At 42.2% G+C, this 22358-nt stretch overlaps 1 protein-coding gene across 2 annotated transcripts in view; it reads right to left on the minus strand.

The window, feature by feature from the left end:
* Positions 1-22358, minus strand: part of GLIS3 (GLIS family zinc finger 3) — a 571612-nt gene that overhangs the window by 456486 nt on the left and 92768 nt on the right. The window lies entirely within an intron of this gene.

Here is a 22358-nt window from a genome sequence, read left to right on the forward strand (position 1 = left end):
ATATTGAGAAATGGTAGAACACCTTTTCATTTTGTTGGTATTGGGGGTACCCACTACCCACTGCCGTTGGGGTAATAATAACCAAAAGGGTTTATATGTGTTTTTAATTCCAACAATTAACAGATTTGTGATCATGTAAAATGCCTCATTCATACTAAACCCACTGCCACCAAGTTGATTCCAACTCATACGACCCTATAGGACGGAGTAGATCTGCCCCCACAGGGTTTCCAAGGCTGTAACCTTTACAGAAGCAGACTGCCATATCTTTTTCCCACGGAGCAGCTGGTGGGTTTGAACCACCAACCTTTTGTTAGCAGCCAAGCGCTTAACCACAACGCTACCAGGGCTCCTTTCTTCATACCAGAAAAAGCACCAAAACCTGTTGCTGTCAAGATGATTCCAACTCATACTGACCCTACAGGGCAGAGCAGAACTGTCCCATAGGGTTTCCAAGTAGTCGCTGGCAGATCTGAACTGCCCACCTTTTGGTTAGCAGTCGTAGCTCTTAACCACTGTACCACCAGGACTCCTCTTTCATACCAGGTACCTTTTATATATGAAAACTGAAATTTAGCTCTGCTTCCAAAAGCTAAGATCTGAGAAAACACACACACACACATATATATATATACATATATATGTGCCCCAAAATGAATCACATTTAGGCTTGGAATAAATCCACATGAATATCTATTTTCTTATTTACTCAGAAGTCTTGTATTTGCATCTGTCTTTCTTCCTACCAGTGAGCGTTCTTTTCCAGGGCGGTGGCTCAGTGCCAATCCTCAATATACACAGCCCTTTGCTATCGCTGAGGGCAAGCTGGGCACCGACAGAGGTGAAGGTCATTCCATGCCCATAATGAGTAACAAACACACTGCAAGTATTTCTCCTCATTTTGTACAATACGTGCAGTGGGAATCTACAGATGATTCCAACCTCTGAGATTCTCCCAAATTCCAATGTACAGTATTTTCAAAGTCCCCTTTTATACAGGGCATTTAGTACTTTCTAAATATCAACTGGAGCCCTGGTAGCACAGCGGTTAAGAGCTCGGCTGCTAACCAAAAGGTCGGCAGTTGGAATGTACCAGCTGCTCCTTAGAAACCCTATGGGGCAGTTCTACTCTGTCCTATAGAGTCACTATGAGTTAGAATCTACTTGACAGCAAAAGGTTTGGTTTTTTTGGTTTAAATACCAACTGGAGGAGCCCTGCTAGTGCAAAGGTTAAGTGCTTGGCTGTTAATCGAAAGGTTGGTGGCTCGAACCCACCCAGTGGCTCTGTAAAGGAAAGATCTGGAGATCTGCTTCTGTAAAGATTACAGCCAAGAAAACCCTATGGGGCAGTTCTACTCTGTCATATGGAGTCATTATAAGTCAGGATCAACTTGACAGTACTCAACAACAACAACAAATATCAACTAAGGTGTGTCTGACCCAAGCCATGGTCTTTTCAGTCACTTTATATGCACCCAAAAGTTGGACAATGAAAAAGGAAGACAGAAGAAGTGAAGCGTTCAAACTGTGGTGTTGGTGAAGAATATTGAATAAACCATGGACTACCAAAAGAACAAACCAATCAGTCTTAGAAGAAATACAACCAGAATATCCCTTAGAAATGAGGACAGAGAGACTTCAACTCACTTACTTTGGAGACATCATCAGGAAAGACCAGTTGCTAGAAAAGGACATCATGTTTGGTACAAGAGGGCCAACGAAGATGAGGGAACCCCTCAACTAGGTGGGTTAACACAGTAGCCAAGACTGAATTCAAACATACCAACGGTCATGAAGATGGTGCAGAATTGGGCAACATTTCATTTTGTTATACATAAGATCACCATCAGCTGGAGCCAACTCATGGCCAATTAACAACAGCAAGTATCAACTATAGATAGAGTTATCTTACTTGAGTTTTGATAGTAAACATGAGATAAATGTTTTTGGAACAAATGATGAATGAATGAATACTGAATGAGGATGCATCATCTGAGAGGACTGTGGTACAAAGGGCTTTGTATGTGCTCCTCTGGGGTCAGGGTGAGGCAAGTCAGCAACAAGGCAGAAATCCTAAGAAAATCACTAGAAACACACTGAGGCTGCGCAGTATCTATCCCCTACCACTGCTGGAAGAATGCAAGCTCTTTGCAACAGGAGCATTTTAATCAGGGGCCTTACTCAGAAATGCCCTGGAGGCCAAGAGATGTAAGGAGTACAAAACCCATTGCTGTTGATCTGAGTACAAAACCCATTGCCCTTGAGAGGATTCCAACTCATAGTGACCCTACAGATCAGAGTAGAACTGCCCCAAAGGATTTCCGAGGAATGGCTGGTGGATTCAAACTGCAGAACTTTTGGTTAGCAGCCATAAGGAATACAAGCTCCAACTAAAGAGGGCAGCTGAAGTGCTATCAGGCTGGAAAGTAGGCTGGGTAGTCAGTATCACTTTTGATTTTCCAAGAAAAGCCAAAAATCTAAATTTTTACGTGAAATCTCATTTGTAAATGTTACTGCTCTTTCTCTCCTTTTCTCTCTCCTTCTCTTTCTCTCCTTCCCTCTCTCTCTCAACACTACCAAACCAAAAACTGAACCCGTTGCTCCTACTCATAGTGACCTTACAAGACAGAGCAGAACTGCCCCATAGGGTTTCCAAGGAGCAGCTGGTGGATTCGAACTGCCAACCTCTTGGTTAGCAGCCAAGCTCTTAACCACTGTGCCACCAAGGCTCCACTCTAAACACTAAAACCAAAAACCAAACCCACTGCTCTTAAACCAATTCCAACTCATAGCAACCCTAACGAACAGAATACAACTGCCCCCACTGGGTTTCAGAGGAGTGGCTGGTAGATTTGAATTGCCAAGCTTTTGGTCAGCAGCCAAGCTCTTAACCACTGCACCACCAGGGCTCCCTCTAAGCACTAGGTGGACTGGAAAACACCCAGCTGCGGAGCCACATTCCAACCCTGGGTGATCTGTTTGTAACCTCCCATCTAACACTTTCTGCAGATCAACAAGAACTCATTGCTCAGTTCTACCTTATCTTCAAGTCTGGCAAAGGGTGGAAGGTGGGAGGTGCCATACCAGCATCAGGGAAGAGTAAAACAGGAATACAAAGGGGAAAAACAAGCATAGTTTTTAAGAGGCTAATTTCCAGTAAATGCTCATATAATATTAAGTTCTTAATGCCCTCAATCTCGGTAATTATACTCAGACTTCACTTGGCAATTCGTTTCTTCCTCTTTTACCACCATTGTTCTCACCCTCTAATTCGCCCTAACTCTTCCTGGGTATTAATCATGCCATATGCATCTTCCCTGCTTTTTGTAAACAACTTCAATTCATTTGGGAAAGAGGTCAATAAAGCCTTCAAATATTGATGATATTCTAATTACAGGCAAGCATATTACTATACTTTTGTTGTTGTTGTTGTTGTTGCTAGGTGCCCTCGAGTCGGTTCCGACTCACAGCGACCCTATGCACAACAGAACGAAACACTGCCCCGTCCTGAGCCATTCTTACAATTGTTGTTATGCTTGAGCTCATTGTTGCAGCCACTGTGTCAATCCACCTCATTGAGGGTCTTCCTCTTTTCCGCTGACCCTGTACTCTACCAAGCATGATGTCCTTCTCCAGGGACTGATCCCTCCTGAAAACACGTCCAAAGTATGTAAGACACAGACTCGCCACCCTTGCTTCTAAGGTGCATTCTGGTTGTACTTCTTTCAAGACAGATTTGTTCATTCTTTTGGCAGTCCATGGTATATTCAATACTCTTCGCCAACATCACAATTCAAAGGCATCAGTTCTTCGGTCTTCCTTATTCATTGTCCAGATTTCACACGCATATGATGCGATTGAAAATACCACGGCTTGGATCAGGAGCACCTTAGTCTTCAAGGTGACATCTTTGCTCTTCAACACTTTAAAGACGTCCTTTGCAGCAGATTTACCCAATGCAATGCGTCTTTTGATTTCTTGAGTGCTGCTTCCATGGCTGTTGATTGTGGATCCAAGTAAAATGAAATCCTTGACAACTTCAATCTTTTCTCCCTTTATCATGAATCTGCTCATTGGTCCAGTTGTGAGGGTTTTTCTTTTCTTTATGTTGACGTGTAATCCATACTGAAGGCTGTGGTCTTTGATCTTCATTAGTAAGTGCTTCAAGTCCTCTTCACTTTCAGCAAGCAAGGTTGTGTCATCTACATAACGCAGGTTGTTAATGAGTCTTCCTCCAATCCTGATGCCCTGTTCTTCTTCATATAGTCCAGCTTCTTGGTTTATTTGCTCAGCATACAGATTGAAAGGATATGGTGAAAGAATACAACACTGACGCACACCTTTCCTGACTTTAAACCAATCAGGATCCCCTTGTTCTGTCCGATCAACTGCCTCTTGATCTATGTAAAGGTTCCTCATGAGCACAATTAAGTGTTCTTGAATTCCCATTCTTCACAATGTTATCCATAATTTGTTATGATCCACACAGTCAAATGCCTTTGCATAGTCAATAAAACACAGGTAAACATCCTTCTGGTATTCTCTGCTTTCAGAGAATACCACTTTTATTCAAATTTACGCACCAACCACTAAGGCCAAAGGTGAAGAAATAGAAGATTTTTATCAGCTGCTGCAGTTTGAAATTGATCAAACATGCAATCACGATGCATTGATAATTACTGGTGATTGGAATGCAAAAGTCGGAAACAAAGAAGAAGGATCGTAGTTGGAAAATATGGCCTTGGTGATAGAAACAACGCCAGAGATCGAATGATAGTATTTTGCGAGACCAACGACTTCTTCATTGCAAATACCTTCTTTCACCAACATAAATGGCGACTATACACATGGACCTCGCCAGATGGAACACACAGAAATCAAATTGACTACATCTGTGGAAAGAGATGATGGAAAAGCTCAGTATCATCAGTCAGGACAAGGCCAGGGGCCAACTGTGGAACAGACCATCAATTGCTCATACTTAAGTTCAAGCTGAAACTGAAGAAAATCAGAGCAAGTCCACGAGAGCCAAAATATGACCTGAATTTAGAGACCATCTGAAGAATAGATTTGATGCATTGAACACTAGTGACCAAAGACCAGACAAGCTGTGGAATGACATCAAGGACATCATCCATGAAGAAAGCAAGAGGTCATTGAAAAGACAGAAAAGAAAGAAAAGACCAAGATGGATGTCAGAGGAGACTCTGAAACTTGCTCTTGAACGTCAAACAGCTAAAGCAAAAGGAAGAATTGATGAAGTAAAAGAAATGAACAGAAGATTTCAAAGGGCGGCTGGAGAAGACAAAGTAAAGTATTATAATGACACGCGCAAAGAGCTGGAGATGGAAAACCAAAAGGAAAGAATACGCTCGGCATTTCTCAAGCTGAAAGAACTGAAAAAAAAATTCAAGCCTCGGGTTGCAATAGTGAAGGATTCCATGGGGAAAATATTAAACGACGAAGGAAGCATCAAAAGAAGATGGAAGGAATACACAGTCACTATACCAAAAAAAATTAGTCAATGTTCAACCATTTCAAGAGGTGGCATATGGCCAGGAACCGATGGTACTGAAGGAAGAAGTCCAAGCTGCTCTGAAGGCATTGGTGAAAAACAAGGCTCCAGGAATTGATGGAATATCAACTGAGATGTTTCAACAAACAGATGCAACACTGGCGGTGTTCGCTCGACTATGCCAGAAATATGGAAGACAGCTTCCTGGCCAGCTGACTGGAAGAGATCCATATTTATGCCTATCCCTATGAAAGGTGATCCAACCGAATGTGGAAATTATAGAACAATATCATTAATATCACATGCAAGCAAAATTTTGCTGAAGAACATTCAAAACCGGCTGTAGCAGTATATCGACAGGGAACTGCCAGAAATTCAAGCCAGATTTAGAAGAGGACGTGGAACCAGGTATATCATTGCTGATGTCAGATGGATCCTGGCTGAAAGCAGAGAATACCAGAAGGATGTTTACCTGTGTTTTATTGACTGTGCGAAGGCATTCGACTGTGTGGGTCATTTTTTTTTTTTTTTTGACTGTTCATTCTATTACTAAATTTAAAACTATATATTTTTACACAAAATGATCCCTGAGGGGCGAGATTTCTCCCAAACAATAAATGTCATTGAAAAATTCTATATCCAAAATTTATCACTGGAAAATACTTTAAGATCTTTATTTCAAATGATTTAAGTTCTTGGACCTTTAGTAAAAATAAATAAATAAATAAAACAGGAGTCCTATTCAGGGCATACAGTTGGGTGAAAAAACAAGACAAAAAACAAAAAATATATACATTTCCACATAGAAAAGTTACCTAAATTAAAAAAAAAAAAAATAGGTTTCTATATCTCTATCTCAGTTTTGTAGGAATCTTGGGTAGCGCAAACAGCTGACACACTTGGCTGGTAATGAAAAGGTTGGCGTTTTCAAGTCCATCCAGAAGTGCCTCAGAAGAAGGGCTTAGTGCTCCGCTTCTGAAAAATCAGCCATTACAAACTCTAGAGAGCACAGTTTTACTCTGACACACTTGGGGTCGCCGTGAGTCAGAGTCAACTCAACAGGGACTGTCTCTATCTCTCAGGAAATTCTACACGTGTAGGTAAGCTCACGAAAATTATATGCAGTAAAGATATTTCTCTAGAAGAAAAAGCCGCCAAAAATAATAGCTTGGCTCACAGGATAAAGCTAAGTACAAATTTGCAAGGGATAAAGCAACAACGTCTGAATTTCTTTATATCGCAATGGGACGCATTTAAGTCCTTGTTATCAGCAAATTAAACCAGCCTCCCGTATTACACCTACTTAGAAAAACAACATAGCCTGTGAACTTCAGCTGAAAAACAAAAAACAGTGCGTGGACATGCCAAGGAAAACATGCAAACAGGTATTTTCAATTCACTGATTTGGAAAAAAAAAAAAAACAGTTCCAGAAATTCCAATGACTAATACAGCACATAAAAAATGTACCTTATTTCAACTTCGAATATTTAGATCATAAAAGACACAGGGTAAAAGTACCACATTCTGTTCTAAAACAACACCTTGGTGAAGATCAGCAAAAGGAAAAGAGAGATGGATTATGCAAAATTTATATATACAGTTATATACACATAATTTTCGAACTGACATTTTTATAAATCTACCACTACTTTGCTTTTTATTGCATATATTAAACAAGCAGATGCTAAGCCTGTAAACTGTGAATTAACTTCCCTTTTTAATTAATTGTTCCTTTGGAAACACTGGCTTTTAAATCCCGAGCTGCAGTTGCTCCATCGTCTTAAAGGCGTGTGCCAATCTCGTACCCAGGTTCCCCGGCTGTGTTCCAGGAGGCAGTAAACATTGCTTCCATTTTTAATGATTTAATGATTCATCTGCATTTTATTTCTACATTGGCAACTGGCCAGGTTTAATTTTAGGTCCTGACAACATGAGCCATCAGGCCTGCAGGAATCTAGAGTTCTGACCATCTTCACAGCAAATATGGCTGTGACGTGTGCAGTGGTGAGAGGACTCGGAAGTCAGTCAAGGGGCAGAAAAGAAAGGACATCAGCGGGTAGCAGCCAGCTGTAGCCCTCCCAAAGCTAATGGTCTCTTGAGCTCAGCACGCCTTCCTTCTTTGAAGAGCAAAGAGTTCAAGCAGGAGATTTCCTCAGAAGTTATTTCAAGGTCTTCCTGGATGGTCTCCCAACATACAAAATTTTCTCTTGCTCAATGGACCTCCAACTGAATTCTTCCACCAGAACCCCAGACACTTAGAGCCAAGCCTCCTGACTAAATACCAATACGTCTAAGAAAGATAACATCAGAATCTGTCAATATTTTGTCATGTCTACCAGAATGAAGGCTCTGACAGCAGTTTGTTGAAAGGGTAGAAGAGGGGGATAGATGGAGAGCAGAAAGGAGTGAAGGAAGCAGAAACGCCATTTCTCCTCCTCCACAATTCTGGAACTCATCCTGTGCCAAGTGCCTTCTCCTAGTCACGAATACATAATAAAAAGCTGGACCTCCAGCTACCAAAGACAAATGACTACAATTTTTATATATCCTCTGAGACAGACCCACATTTGTTCTTACCAAGGCAGCCCATAGCCCCTGAGAAACAGAAATTGTTGTTTGTTTCTCTCTTGGAGCTGCCAGAATGATCTATCCATTCTTCTGAGTCTTAGGATTACATCAAGCCAAGTCCCCACTATATTGGATAAGGAGTAAATTTCCAAAGCCAAAGTACTTTCCCCTCTTACATAACTTCCATAATACAGGGGAGGAGGCCCAGAGGAAGTGAAGCAATGTAACAGCATGGATCAGATTTTTCTTTAATGGTAGATACTGTGCTAGGCATATTACGTATCTTTTCTTGTTTGTTTGTTTTTTAATATGTTTTGTTGTCATTGAATATACACTCAGTAGAACATACACTGATCCAACGGTTTCTAATGTACAATTCAGTGACACTGATTATATTCTGCAAGTTGTACGGCCATTCTCACCCTCCTTTTCCAAATTATTCTTCCCCCATTAATACTTTTCTTGTTTTAACATCACTATAAAAGAGGTAAGGAGCCCTGGCAGTACAGTGGTTAAGAGCTTGGCTGCTGACCAAAAGGCTGGCCATTCAAATCCACCAGCCACCCCTTGGAAACCCTATTGGGCAGTTCTACTCTGTCCAGCAGGGTTGCTATCAACCAGAATTGACTCGACGGCAATGGGTTTGGTTAATGGGTATAAAGGAAGTATCATTATCCTCATTTAGCAGAGGAAAAACCGGAGGCACAGAGAGGTTTCCCAATCTGGCTAGAGTGTCCGTACAGAGGAGAAGATGGAGCCAGGACTGAAACCCAGGTCTTCCCCTTTTTGTGAGCTATACTAAAGGAAGCCTCTTTACACTGAAGAATCCTAACTGGGTTCCAACATGGTCGTTGTTATTGTTACTTGCCATCCTGGTCGACTGCAACCCACGGCAGCCCACGTATTACAGAGTAAAACTGCTCCAGAGGGTTTTCTTGGCTATAATCTTAACTTAGGAAGCAGATCACCAGGCCTTTTCTTCTATGGTGCTACTGGGTGGGTTTGAACCTACAAACTTTTGGTTACCAGTTGAGCGCAAACCATTTGCACCAGCCAGGGACCTAACGTTGCCATCATACTCTCCCAAACATAAACCCTGAGTCCCTGTATGGTAACCAAAAGACCCAGGGAGCAACTGCTGCCCACTGAGAACACCCAGTGTGCCAAACGACACACGGAAATCTCTGTTCACAGAACCAACCACCGCAGTGGAGGGTGGGCTTTGACCCTTTCTTCATTCCCGTATTATGTCAGAAAACAACCCATAACCAAGAGCTTGGTGGCACTTCCAGTGGACTTGTCAGGAAGCAAAAAACTCATTCCCCCTATTATAAAAATAACCCATTTGCAACATGGAAAATTCAGAAAATATTTTAGAAGTCAAAGAAATTAATCACTCAAAATCCCACTGCACAGAAATAGTCACGGCATTTCACGTTACTTCTCTCTGGTCCTCTCACCGCAGGTAGGCATATTTTGAAATCATTCAGCTTATATTTTATATGCAATTTTGCATGAAGCTCTGTTTATCAAATGGTATGTTAAAATTATTTTAACACTTTGCAAAAACCTACTTGTATGCATAATTTTAGCATTTTATCATGCAGACATTAGCAGTTGACTTAACCATTCACTTACTGTGGTGTATTTAGGCTATAGCTCATTTTTACATTAAAAAAAAAAAAACTGCAAAGAACGTTTGTATGCACACGTCTTTAACCGTTATTTCAAATGGCTTCTCTCAGGATCAGTTTTTAAAAGTGGGGTTACTGGATTATTTACACATGTAGGAGTGACCAAACCAAACTCATTGCCACAAAGTCAATTCCAACTCATGGTAACCCCATGTGTCAGAGTACAACTGCCCCATAGGGTTTCCTTGGCTCTAATTTTTACGGAAGCAAATCATAGGGCCTTTTTTCCCACAGAGCCTCTGGGGGGGCTCAAACCACAAACCTTTTGGTTAATGGCTGAGACCAAACCATCTGTGCCACCTGGGGACCTATGTAAGAATGGCAGTCAATACATTTAAGCCTGCCCAGCACGGGCATCTCCAGTTAGGATGTACACATAGGCAGGCGCAAAAAGGCTGTGGCTGGTGAACAGCCCCTGGACTGCATCAGAGTGAACCAGCGGAGAAGGTGAACGTATCTAAGATACGTCTCGAGCTCTCTAAAGAAACATGGCCCTCAAAATTCACGCCATCATTACCAACGTACATTCCATTCCTGTTTCTATCCACTGAGTATTATCATCTTTGTTCATTATTTTTTTTTTTAATTGAGGCCAAATATATTTAACATAAAACTTGCCATTTTAACCATTTTAATTGTTCAATTCAATGACATTAATTATATCCATCATGTTGTACAACCATCATCACTATCTATTTCCAAAACTTTTTCGTCATCCCAAACAGAAAGCCTGTACCCATTAAGCGGTTACTCCCCATTCGTCCCCAAGCCCCATGGAAACCTCTACTTTCTGTCTCTAAATTTGCCCGTTCTATGTATTTTACATAAGCAGAATCCTACAGTATTTGTCCTTTTGTGTCTGGCTTTTTCCCTCAGCATAATGTTTTCAAAATTCATCCATGTTGCATCATGCATTAGAACGTCATTCTTTATGGCTGAATAACGTTCCTTTGTACGTACAGGCCACATTGCGTTTGGCCATTCATAGGCTGATGGACACCTGGGTTGTCCCCATCTAATCTTTGTCAACAGGATAGATTAAAAAAAAAGAAAAGAAAATCACTATTGCTTTAGTTTGCATTTCTGAACTCAAAAGGGCTTAGCATTTTCCCCCAAAGTTCAGCTCTTTATGATTTTTTTTTCATGACTCTGCTCATTTATTTAGTGGTTGGCAGTGTTTGACCTGGGTTACCTTTTCAGAAGACAAAGCAATATAACAAGACGGGAGGGCCACAGGTCAGGAAGCGTATTCTAGTCTTCGCCCCGCCATTAGCAGCTAGCTGAAAACACTTGGGACTAATCAAGGGACTAAATTTGAAAGACCAGAAGCTTTCAAATTTTAGTTGACATGTTCCAAAGAAATTTTACCCAGAAGCCCAGCGTATAAAAGAGATAAAAGTGAAGGTGCTGAGGCTGAAGCAGGATAAGAAGTCACACCTTTTCCTCATGACCCAACCCCTCCCAGCTCCCGTGACACCTTGAAGGAACCCTGGGGTTCTGAAGAATAAATTAAGACACTACTGACTCTGTTGATTTCTAAGACCTCTCTCAGCTTTTAGGAAGATAAAGCTTCCTTTTGCAACTTGGGAAAGGTTGAGAACGAATCACACTCAGACAGGGCAAGTTCTAGAAGCAAGCATCCAAGAGGTGTGGCAGGAAGCCTTCATCTGGAAAGCGCTCCCGGTGAGCCTGGAGGTATCTTTTCCCTCTGAGAGCGCAGTGGGTGCGCAGGAAGAAAGCAACGTCAAATACGGTATGTGAGGGGAGACAGGTGTACTCCGAGCGTGGAATTCTCCCAGCCGATGCCTCTGCCGTCCCGGAGAAGGTACTAACTCCCGTCACAGCCTAGGTCCTGCGTGAGACACATCAACGGGAAATCTTTCTTCCGTGATTCTTCCAGCTGAAGCTGAGAGCCAAGCACGGTGATTACCACTACCTTCAGGGAAACAGTGATTTACGGAGTGAATTACCACGTCCTTTCTCAAAGGCCCTACGTTTCAGTACCTCTTTCCATAGGGGCTGTTCCTTATTCTTAAAGATGACTGATTTCCAAGTGAACTATAACGACTCTGGTCAGTTGTATAACTCAGGACTCGTAGGTGTACTAGAAGGATTCCTGGTGGCGCAGTGGTTAAAGCACTTGACTGCTAACCAAAAGGTCAGTTCAAACTCACCAGCCACGCCACGGGAGAAAGACGTGGCAGTCTGCTTCCATAAAGATTACAGCCTTGGAAACCCTATGGGGCAATTCTACTCTGTCCTATGGGGTCACTATGAGTCGGAATGGACTCAACATCAATCAGAGGTGGATGAGACATTTGCACCAGAAGATCTGAGGAAGACACCCCTAAAGTGCTCATCTTTACAACAGACTCTGCCACAGTGCCTGAAATACCTACTCACTGGGTCACTTTTCTAAAAAAGATCTTATAGAGACAGAGAAACGGAGGGGACGATAGGAGACAATATGAACCATGATCCCTTACTCACACCTTAGGTTGAGTCATTGTTGTTGTTGTTAGCTGCTATTGAGTTGCCCCGTTGTGATCCGTAGGGTTCTGGTTGGCTGATTTTCAGAAGTAGATTGCCAGGCCTTTCTTCCTAGTCAGACTTAGTCTGGAAGCTCCACTGAAACCTGTTCGACATCATAGCAACACACAAGCCTGCACTGACGGATGGGTGGTGGCTGCGCTTGAGGTACCCTGGCCGGAAATCGAACCCAGGTCTCCCATCTGGAAGTGGAGAATTTTACCCCTGAACCACCATTGCCCACTTAGTGGAAGAGAGATGAGAGTATTAAGGCAATGAGATAGGACAAGGAAGATCTGGGGAGTGTGAGAGACAGATACATAGAAAAATCCAGAGCTAGGAGTATCCACTGCCTAGACTGCTACACAAACACCCATGGAGCGTTGTTGAATTCTGCCTGTTTCAGGCTTTTGCCTATGGCTTGTCCTACACCTACCTTAGGTATTCCAAACAAACAAAAGAAACAAACCAAACCCGTTGTCATCGAGGCGATTCCAACTCATAGCGACCCTATAGGACAAAGTAGAGCTGCCCCATAGAGTTTCCAAGAAGCGCCTGGTGGATGCGAACTGCCGACCTTTTTGTTAGCAGCTGTAGCACTTAACCACTATGCCACCAGGGTTTCCGAAGTGCAAAGATAGATCATGTCAAAGGAAGGGCAATTTTAACTATGATAAAAGCAGGAAAATAAAAACGCCAACTTCCTAAAGAAATTCAGAAGGCCTCAATATACCATGCTCCGGCATATTCCATCATCCCTGATATAGGTAGGTTTATCAGACCTCTTTCACTGAAGATGTTTTTCTGTTATCTTCCCTCCAGCCATTAATAATATTTCATAACAATCACAAAGAAGGAAATCAACCTCTGGAGGGTACCTACCATAAACACTAGATAGCTACACAAATTTAAGAATTTGGAGATGAGGTTTTACTGGTGGAGTTTTCATTTTACAGTTTCTCCTAACTTAAAAATAGACATTTAAAGATAACATGAATTATCTAGGGGCTGTAATTACCAGGGTTTTTGTTATGCAACTTGGCAAAGAGCCATCTCACAGTCACAAAAAGTCACGCTTCCGTCTGAGGATGGATGGTGCAATAATTCACACCTTGGACATTGTTTCACCTCGCTATCTTCCTGCTTCATTAAAGATGTTTATATTTGGTAGTTTGCAAATGTTCCCTATGAAAGACAGAAACCAAATGTGCGAACCAGACAAGAGAAACCTACTGGCAATTTGTGAGCACTGAGGCTATTAGTAAGGAGCAAGCCAAAAAGTTACTCTTCCTTTCACTGTTGAGAAGTTTGCCCCCACAGATGTGCTTACATTTAGTTTAAAATTAAGACACCACCAAAAACAACTTGTCATCAAATTACAAAATAACATACAAGCAGTCCTCAGCTTCAAAAGTGCTCTAAAATTCTAAAATTCCCTCAGGTAGGGTAGCTATACAGCCCACAGGTCTGGGATATTCCTGGAGTAATTATCAAATAGCACCCTCTTCACTCTCAAAGACAGCCCTGGTGGCACAGTGGTTAAAGTGCTCAGCTGCGAACCAAAAGGTCAGTGGTTCAAATCCATCAGCTGCTCCTTCGGAAAAAGATGTGGCCGTCTGCTTCCTTAAAGATTTATAGCCTTGGAAACTCTATGGGGCGGTTCTACTCTGTCCTATAGGGTCACTATGAGTCAGAATCGACTGGAAGGCAATGAGTTTAGTTTGTTTTTTTGGTCACTCTCCAAAGTGCTTAGTTTGAATGATAAATTATTTGGAAACCCTGTTTATAAGTCTCTGTACTGTTTAACCCAGGATGCAATCTCCCATTGAAAGAAAAAAGATATAAGCCTTTTTTAAAACCATTGTTTAAAAAGTCATTTCTAGCAACACAAATGAACTTCCAGCTTAATATCGCTGCAAACAGTTAATACACTCAGCTGCTAAGTGAAAGGTTGGTGGTTCCTGTCCACTCAGAGGTTCTTTGGAAGAAAGGCCTGGCAATCTAGTTCTGAAAAAAAAATGAGCCATTTACAACCCTGGTGAGGCTCCGAGTGGCAGTCTGGACTATCCCTGGGTTGTTAAGGCAATGCCATATGAAAGGCTGGCACGTGACTTCCATGTTCGTCCTAAGAAACAAAGCTGAAACCAGTGGGTAGATGTCACAAGCACAAAAATTCAGGTTCAATATTGAACCTCCAAAAGAGATTCAGTGACCTGTGAGGTCACTCCGACCACAGGCGTCCACGGCTCTCTGACAGCCATGTGAACCACACCGCTCAGCACATTGCCAAACCCAGGTGTTCCCACAGCCCTCATCTTTGTTTTCACAGATTTTCTAAACAAAACTCCACGCCTCATTCATGAACTAAACCTTAACTGAGCTCCATTTACATGTTCCGCTGCTAACCAGCCACTCTGCCACATCTTTCTCCCGAGGAGCGGCTGGTGGGTTCAAACCGCTGACATTTTGGCTCTTAACCACCAAACAAGCCCTAAAAAAAAATCTTAAACTCATACCATTTATACTGAGAACACCCATTAATAGGAAATAGTATTTATGTATAATTAATCTCACATTCCAAATCAAAGGGATAAATTACTACAGCCAGCTCTCGATTATCCTTGGCCATGTGGGAGAGCATGGATTAAGCAAATGTGAGGATAAGGACTAAACAGAAAGTCAACAATAGGGAGCTCCTCCAACCTTGCGGGAAGATATGTAACCGCACAAGAATGCTGTTCAGTAGAAAACTTGATAAGAAGTACATTTCATCCCTGAAGTGAAATACCACGCAGCTTAAAGAGAATGAGGAATGTAATAACATAAAGGAAATCTTATTTTTCTTAGTAGTTGTATTATAACACCCCACCTCAAAGAAAGAGGTGTGCTTTTGTTCGGGAAAATGCGTGGGTAATCCTTGGTGGGCCTCCAAGGCTGAAGGGCCATTAGAATCCAGGTCTGAGGGACACAGAACTGCCCTGTGCTAAGCCTGATCCATAACGTGTTTGCTTGAGAGAGAGAGAAAGGAAGAGCAACCCAGGTTGGGCAGTACAGGGCTGGCAGGGCCCCTGGCTGGAGGAGAGACCTGGACACACCCAGCACAGCAGACCTCTCCATGTGGATGCTAGCTCTCCCCTGCAAAATCTTCGGTGGAACACTGTGAAAAATGTAACCAATGACTCTGAACAATTTGTGTAGTAAGTGTTCAATGGGAACCTAATTTGCTAGGTAACCTTTCACCAAACGCAAAATAAAATATTAATTAAAAAAAAAAAAAAGATCTTCAGTAGGGTCTGCAGTACTTTCAGAAGCCCTGGTGGCGCAGTGGTTAAGAGCTACGGCTGCTAACTAAAAGATCAGCAGTTCGAATCCACCAGGTCCTGCTTGGAAACTCTATGGTGCAGCTCTACTCTATCCTATCGGGTCACTCTGAGTCGGAATCGACTCCACGGCAATGGGTTATATACAGTACTTTCAGTACTTTTATGCAAGTAGCTTACTGGGAGCATGTGCAAAGGTACTGAGATTCTCCATCAGTGCCAAACGCCATAAATCAGAGCATTATATACAAGAGCATAAAACATAGGAGCTACAATTAGAGCCATAGTTACTGACGTAAAAAGAAACTCAGCATGTTCTTTTATATGACTTTATTAAGACATAATTTACTACCATAAAATTCACCTATTTAAGTGTACAAAAAGCCCACTACCATCAAGTCGATTCTGACTCATATCAACCCTATACGATAAGTAGAAGTGCCCCATAGGGTTTCCAAGGCTATGACTTTTTACGGAAGCACGCTGTCACGTCTTTATCCTGCGGAGCAGCTGGTGGGTTTGAACTGCCCATCTTTGGATTAACAGCCAAGGACTTTACCCACTGCACCACCAGGGCTCTTTAAGTGTACAACTAAATGATTTTTAGTAAAATTATTGAGTTGTATAACTCTGACCATAATCTAGTATTAGAACATTTCCATCATCCCAATAAAATCCATCATGCCCACACTTAATAGCCATTCCCACCCCAACCCTAGGCAACCACTAATCTACTTTTCATCTTTATAGATTTTACTTCTGAGATATTTCATACAAATAGAACCAAAATATGCGGTCTTTTGTGTCTGACTTCTTTCATTTAACATAATATGTTTGAAGTTTATCCATGTTGTATATGTTTCAGAACTCATTCCTTTTTGTTGCTGAATAGTATTCCAATGTATGGATATACCACATTTTGTTTATTTATTCACCAGTTGGTGGACATTTGAGTTGTTTCTACTTTTCAGCTATTACAAATAATGCTGCAATGAACATTTACGTGCAATTCATGGAGCGGATATACTAACATGTACTTTAATATTGCAGGGGGGAAGCTATGTTGTAGAATAGCAACAATTCTAAGAGCATCTCAGAAATTAGAATGCATCTTACAATAGATGGTTTATCTATCAGTCATAACTCCAAAAGGAAATAGACGGTACACTCACATTAGGATACTTTGAGAGAGGTTTAATAATGGGACCAAATATAAAGGCAAGAGTAGGATCTAGGAAGGAGGGAGTAAGTCATGTAGATAAGAGTCTGTCACCTTGAGGAGAAAATGCCCTTCCATGGTAGAGCACGTTCAGCCCAAGGTGACCCTTCAGGGATGGAGCAATAGGACCAAGTGCTCCTTCTCCTTTCTGCTGATCTCCTGCTAAGGTTCCCCACTGACCAGACCCAACTGAAGCCAGAGGGCAAGGGAGAGCATCGAGATGGTCAGAGCCAGGGCAGCATTCCAGGACAGAGGGGAGGTGGAGAAGGGTACAGATGGGTCTGGAGGGAAATGGGAATATATACCTGGCACAGTGTGTCAAAGTTAAATCGGCAGAGCTTTCTTCACTCTTAGGGATACACAAAATAATGGTGTATCTTCAATTGCACATCTTAGATTTGATGAACTAAGAGATGATCCCAATTTTGTAAAAATCATTATTAATAATATATGTTCATATGTGCATGAAATAAAATCTGAATGTATATGCCAACTGTGAAAAGTACACCGGTGAGCAGAGAGTTTAAGAGGAACTGTACTTGTCTACATTAAAAATGTCTGTAATATTAGGATTGTTTTCACACCATGTATATCCTGTTACAAAGACTGAGATCTTCCTGGTTTCTGAATACCGAGTCTTGTTCTTGATCTTCAAACTTCGTTTCATTCCTATTTACACCCCGCCTTGTCCATCCAAACCTTTTCCCCTAACTGATACAGAACTTGGCTTTCTACCTTACATTCAGAAAGCTTTTTAATAAATATGTGTTGAATAATGGAAAAATTAAGAAACAATTAATAGCTAAGAGTGAGTTCAGGCTGGTGATCTTATCATTGACCCTATTTGTGCCTACCTGGTCTCTTGGTCAAGTTACAAAGAAATTGAAGACCATGACAAAAATATTGATGAGTCAGAGAGGAAAACCAGGAGAAAAAGGTGAAAGGAAAACAAACAAACAAAAACAGAAGAAGCAATCATTCTAAAGCAAGAGAACAACCAAAGACAAAATGGAATTCTGCTGAAGTAGATTAGAAGTCAAGATTTTTTTTTTAACCTCTCAAATGTGTGACTATGTATCATTTATGTTTGAGTTTAAAAAAATGGATATAATCTTTTCTGATTAGCTCAGACGAATGTCTAGGGATAAACATTTAACGAGGCAAAGAAAGCCGGAAGATTTGAAGTGAGAAAAGTAAGGAATTGGTGTATTTAAAGGCACTCAGGTCTCCCAAAAAATCCGTCAGAATTTCTCCATCTCCCACCTTTCCACTCTAAGCCTTTACCAGGATCTAGTTTTGTTTAATTCGTAATACTACAAAATGCCCAGGGATGCCTTTTAAATTTCTTGTGATGAGCTGTGGATTTGTCGTATTTTAATAAAATTTAAAAGGTGAAACCTCTGTTATTATTTTCTATCTTTTTTTCCTAAATTTCCACTCTGCAGGATTTCAGCAGCATGACGCATCAAATAATCTTTTGTGGGCTAGGCTGAACAGCAAAGCATAACTTAGAACATCATTTGTATGAAAAAATGTGTTCCAAGTTCTGAACAACCAACTTACAAACTTTCGGAACCCAATCCATTCTTAAGAAGGCCTGCTCTGCTTTCAACCTGTGAACTCACCAAGACTTTGGTCAGGATTGTTAGCAAAAGAGCAAATTTGGCTCATTTAGCTATTCCATTCTGCCCTGTATTCATTTGTCCATTCATGCGTGGGTGCGTGCATTCAGTGAATATTGAGTACCTACTTTAGCAGGACGCTGAACCAGACGTGAGATGATGAGGGTACGGGGTCAAGTAAGACATGGTCCTGCCAGCAAGAAATCTCTTAATTGAGCAAACAAACCAACAATTCTAATACTTTTTTTTTTTTTTTTTAAGGAAGGAGGGAAGGGAGGAGGGAGGAAGGGATATAAAGGGAAAGACATTCCAGGAAGAGAATTTCTGGGGCCCAGAAAGAAACAGCTCTGTGTGGGCAGTGGAAACCATCAAGCACTCAGCTACTAACCAAAAGGCTGGCAGTTCTAATCTACCCAAAGGTACCTTAGAAGAAAGACCCGGTGATCCGCTTTTGAAAAATCAGCCATTGAAAACCCTGTGGAAGGGCCACATGAACCAGAAGCTACATCATCCTGAGACCTGAAGAACTAGATGGTGCCCGGCTACAGCCGATGACTGCCCTGACAGGGAACACAACAGAGAACCCCCGAGGGAGCAGGAAAGCAGTGGGATGCAGACCACAAATTCTCGTAAAAAGACCAGACTTAATGGTCTGACTGAGGTTGGAAGGACCCCAGTGGTCATGGCCCCCAGACCTTCTGTTGGCCCAGGACAGGAACCATTCCCGAAGCCAGCTCTTCAGACATGGATTGGACTGGACAATGGGTTGGAGAGGGATGCTGGTGAGGAGTGAGCTTCTTGGATCAGGTGGACACTTGAGACTATGTTGGCATCTCCTGCCTGGAGGGGAGATGAGAGGGTGAAGGGGGGGTAGAAGCTGGCAAAATGGACACGAAAAGAGAGAGTGGAGGGAGAGAGCAGGCTGTCTCATTAGGGGGAGAGTAATTGGGAGCGTGTATCAAGGTGTATATGGGTTTTTGTGTGAGAGACTGACTTGATTTGTAAACTTTCACTTAAAGCACAATAAAAATTATTAAAAGAAAATCCTATGGAGCAGTTTTCCTCTGACACACATAGGGTCTCCGTGCATTGGAATAACCTTTACGGTAACTGGCTTTTGTTTTTATTTTTTCAGGCAGAGAGCTGCAAGGAGGCCAGTATTCTGGAAAACTGCAGAGCAATACTTGAATTGGGAAGATATGAGACTGGAGCTCTGATCATGGAGGAAAGAACAAGACATTCTAAAGAAGACAGACTTCATCCTATTGGCTCCCCATGGCAATCCACTGATGGCTTAAGTGGGCAAAGGATTCTGTTCAGCTCGCATTGTCATTAGCTCATTCTGATAACCGTGTAGAACTGAGACAGCATATCACAGCCCGTGGAACTTCTGTAAGGCCTACAAGCTAAGAATGGTCTTTACGTTTTTAAATGGTTAAAAAAAAAGAAGAGGAAGAATATTTTGTGACACAGGAAAATTATGTGTAATTAAAATTTCAGTGCCCATAAATAAAGTTTTATTGGTACACTGCTGCATTCATTCCTTTGCCAATTGTCGATGGCTGCTATCACCGCGGCACAGCTGAATAGCTACAGCGGAGACCACGTGACCCACAATGCCTAAAATACTGATTATCTGCTCATTTACAGAAAAAGTTTGCGGACCCCTTGTACAAAAGATACATATGAAAGAAGGACAACTAGACAAAAAGGACACCAGTAACATGGCTTCTGCAGTTGAGTGTTGTTGTTGTTACTTGCTGTCAAGTCAGCTCCAACTCACGGTGACCTTACGTATAACAGAACAAAACATTGCCTGGTCCTGTGCCATCTTTGTGATCGTCGATACATTTGAGTCCATTTTGGTGGCCATTGTGTGGTATCTTCCAACCAAGGGGGCTCAGCTTCCAGCACTGTACTGGACAATAGTCTATTGTGATTCATGAAGCTTTGACTGGCTAATTTTTGGAACTATCACAAGTCTGTCTTCCTACTCTGTCTTAGTCTAGAGCTCCACTGAAACCCACCCACCATGGGTGACCCTACTAGTATTTGAAATACCAGTGGCATAGCTTCCAGCATCACAGCAACACATAAGTCACCATAGCACGACAAACAGACAGTGGTGGAAAATTGAGTGGACCAGTTAAACTAAGACATGGGACTGAACTAGGATAGTGGGAACAGGGACAGAGAGGGTAGAGCAGTTCTAAGAAACGGGGCATAAAATGAACAATGTGCCTGGATAGGATCAAAGGTTGTATCAGGATAATGACAGATAATGGCAGGCTTCTGCTTCGAATAGCAAGGGAGGATGGTGATGTCTCCGCCTGAACTAGAGAATGCAGGAGAGGTGCTGGGAAGAACAAGGTGCCCGAGGACGTTTCTGTGGAGATGTCCTGGAGGCAAATGGGTATACCTGGGCTGCAAATACAGGTATTTCCATTTCACCTCTGCACATTGCACACGAAAATCCCTCAATCATTCCTCACGTGCCACACATGGACACTGTTCACTCAGCTGATGAATAAACATTTTGAGCAGCCCCAAGATGACAGAGCTTGTCGGCCAGATGTTCTGGTCTGGCAGTAGCAGCAGCATTTTCACCCAAGGATGTGTGTGCAATTGTTTGACTGCCCAGGTTTACTAACAAGAAAAAATACAAAAGAGGGAAAAGTAAAGAGAAAATCAAACTGCTGACACTAATGATAAGAAATGTGTTGTTGTTGTTGTTAGGTGCCATCGAGTCGGCTCGGACTCACAGCGACCCTGTGCACAACAGAACGAAACACTGCCCGGTCCTGCGCCACCCTTACAGTCCTCGTTACGCTTGAGCCCATTGTTGCAGCCACTGTATCAATCCATCTTGTTGAGGGTCTTCCTCTTCTTCGCTGACCCTGTAGTTTACCAAGCCTGATGTCCCTCTCCAGAGACCGATCCCTCCTGATAACATGTTCAAAGTATGTGAGACGACGTCTCGACATCCTTGCTTCTAAGGGGCATTCTGGCTGTACTTCTTCCAAGACAGACTTGTTTCTTCTTTTGGCAGTCCATGATATGTTCAAAGTTCTTTGCCAATACCATAATTCAAAGAAATGTAAGCTCCATAAAAGTCACAAATGTTAAGCATGAAATTTTATTATTATTACTAGGCATGTCCAAATTAAATCCAGACACATCACTCTAGAGGAAGATCCTTCCTTGTCTCTTCCAACTTCTGGTATCCCCAGGCGTTTCTTGGCATTCCTTGGCTTGCAGGCGCTTCTTCACATGGCAATCTTCCCCTGTGTGTCTCTGCCTCTGTGCAACTCCTCCTCTTTTATAAGGATGGCACTCAGATTGGATTGGGACCCACCCTACTCCAGTATAACCTTATGTTAACTGATAACATCTTGGAGAACACCATTTCTAAACAAGGTCACGTTCACAGGTACAGAGGTTAAGACTTAAACATATCTTCTGGGGAGGACACAATTCAATCCATAATGCCCACTCTTAGTCACGTGATCTGGATTTGATGATCCCATCCATAGAGCCAAAGAGGACCATGATTGGCCTCGATCAATCACCACATTCAAAACCTCCAGTCGTAGTGACAGATTGGGTCGGAGAGGGCCAAGAATCCAAGCCGAGACAATGGGATTCAAGGGGATATCTGTAGAAGCTTCTGAAACACAAAAATGTTCTCTCTCTTCCCTGGAAGGTTTGATGTGAGGATGTATGGACATTTTGCTATAAGAGGGGAAAGTCTAGAATTGGGGGATCAGAAGGTGAGAAAATGGCACTGAGGAGTTTAAGGATAAAGCCAAACCATGGTAGGCAATGAAGGACACAGTAAGCGCCCAGGTCCTTGGTGGACGATTTCAAGAACTGGATCAAGCCTCCCCAGA

This window comes from Loxodonta africana, chromosome 9 (genome assembly GCF_030014295.1).
Source record: "Loxodonta africana isolate mLoxAfr1 chromosome 9, mLoxAfr1.hap2, whole genome shotgun sequence".
Lineage (NCBI taxonomy): Eukaryota > Metazoa > Chordata > Mammalia > Proboscidea > Elephantidae > Loxodonta > Loxodonta africana.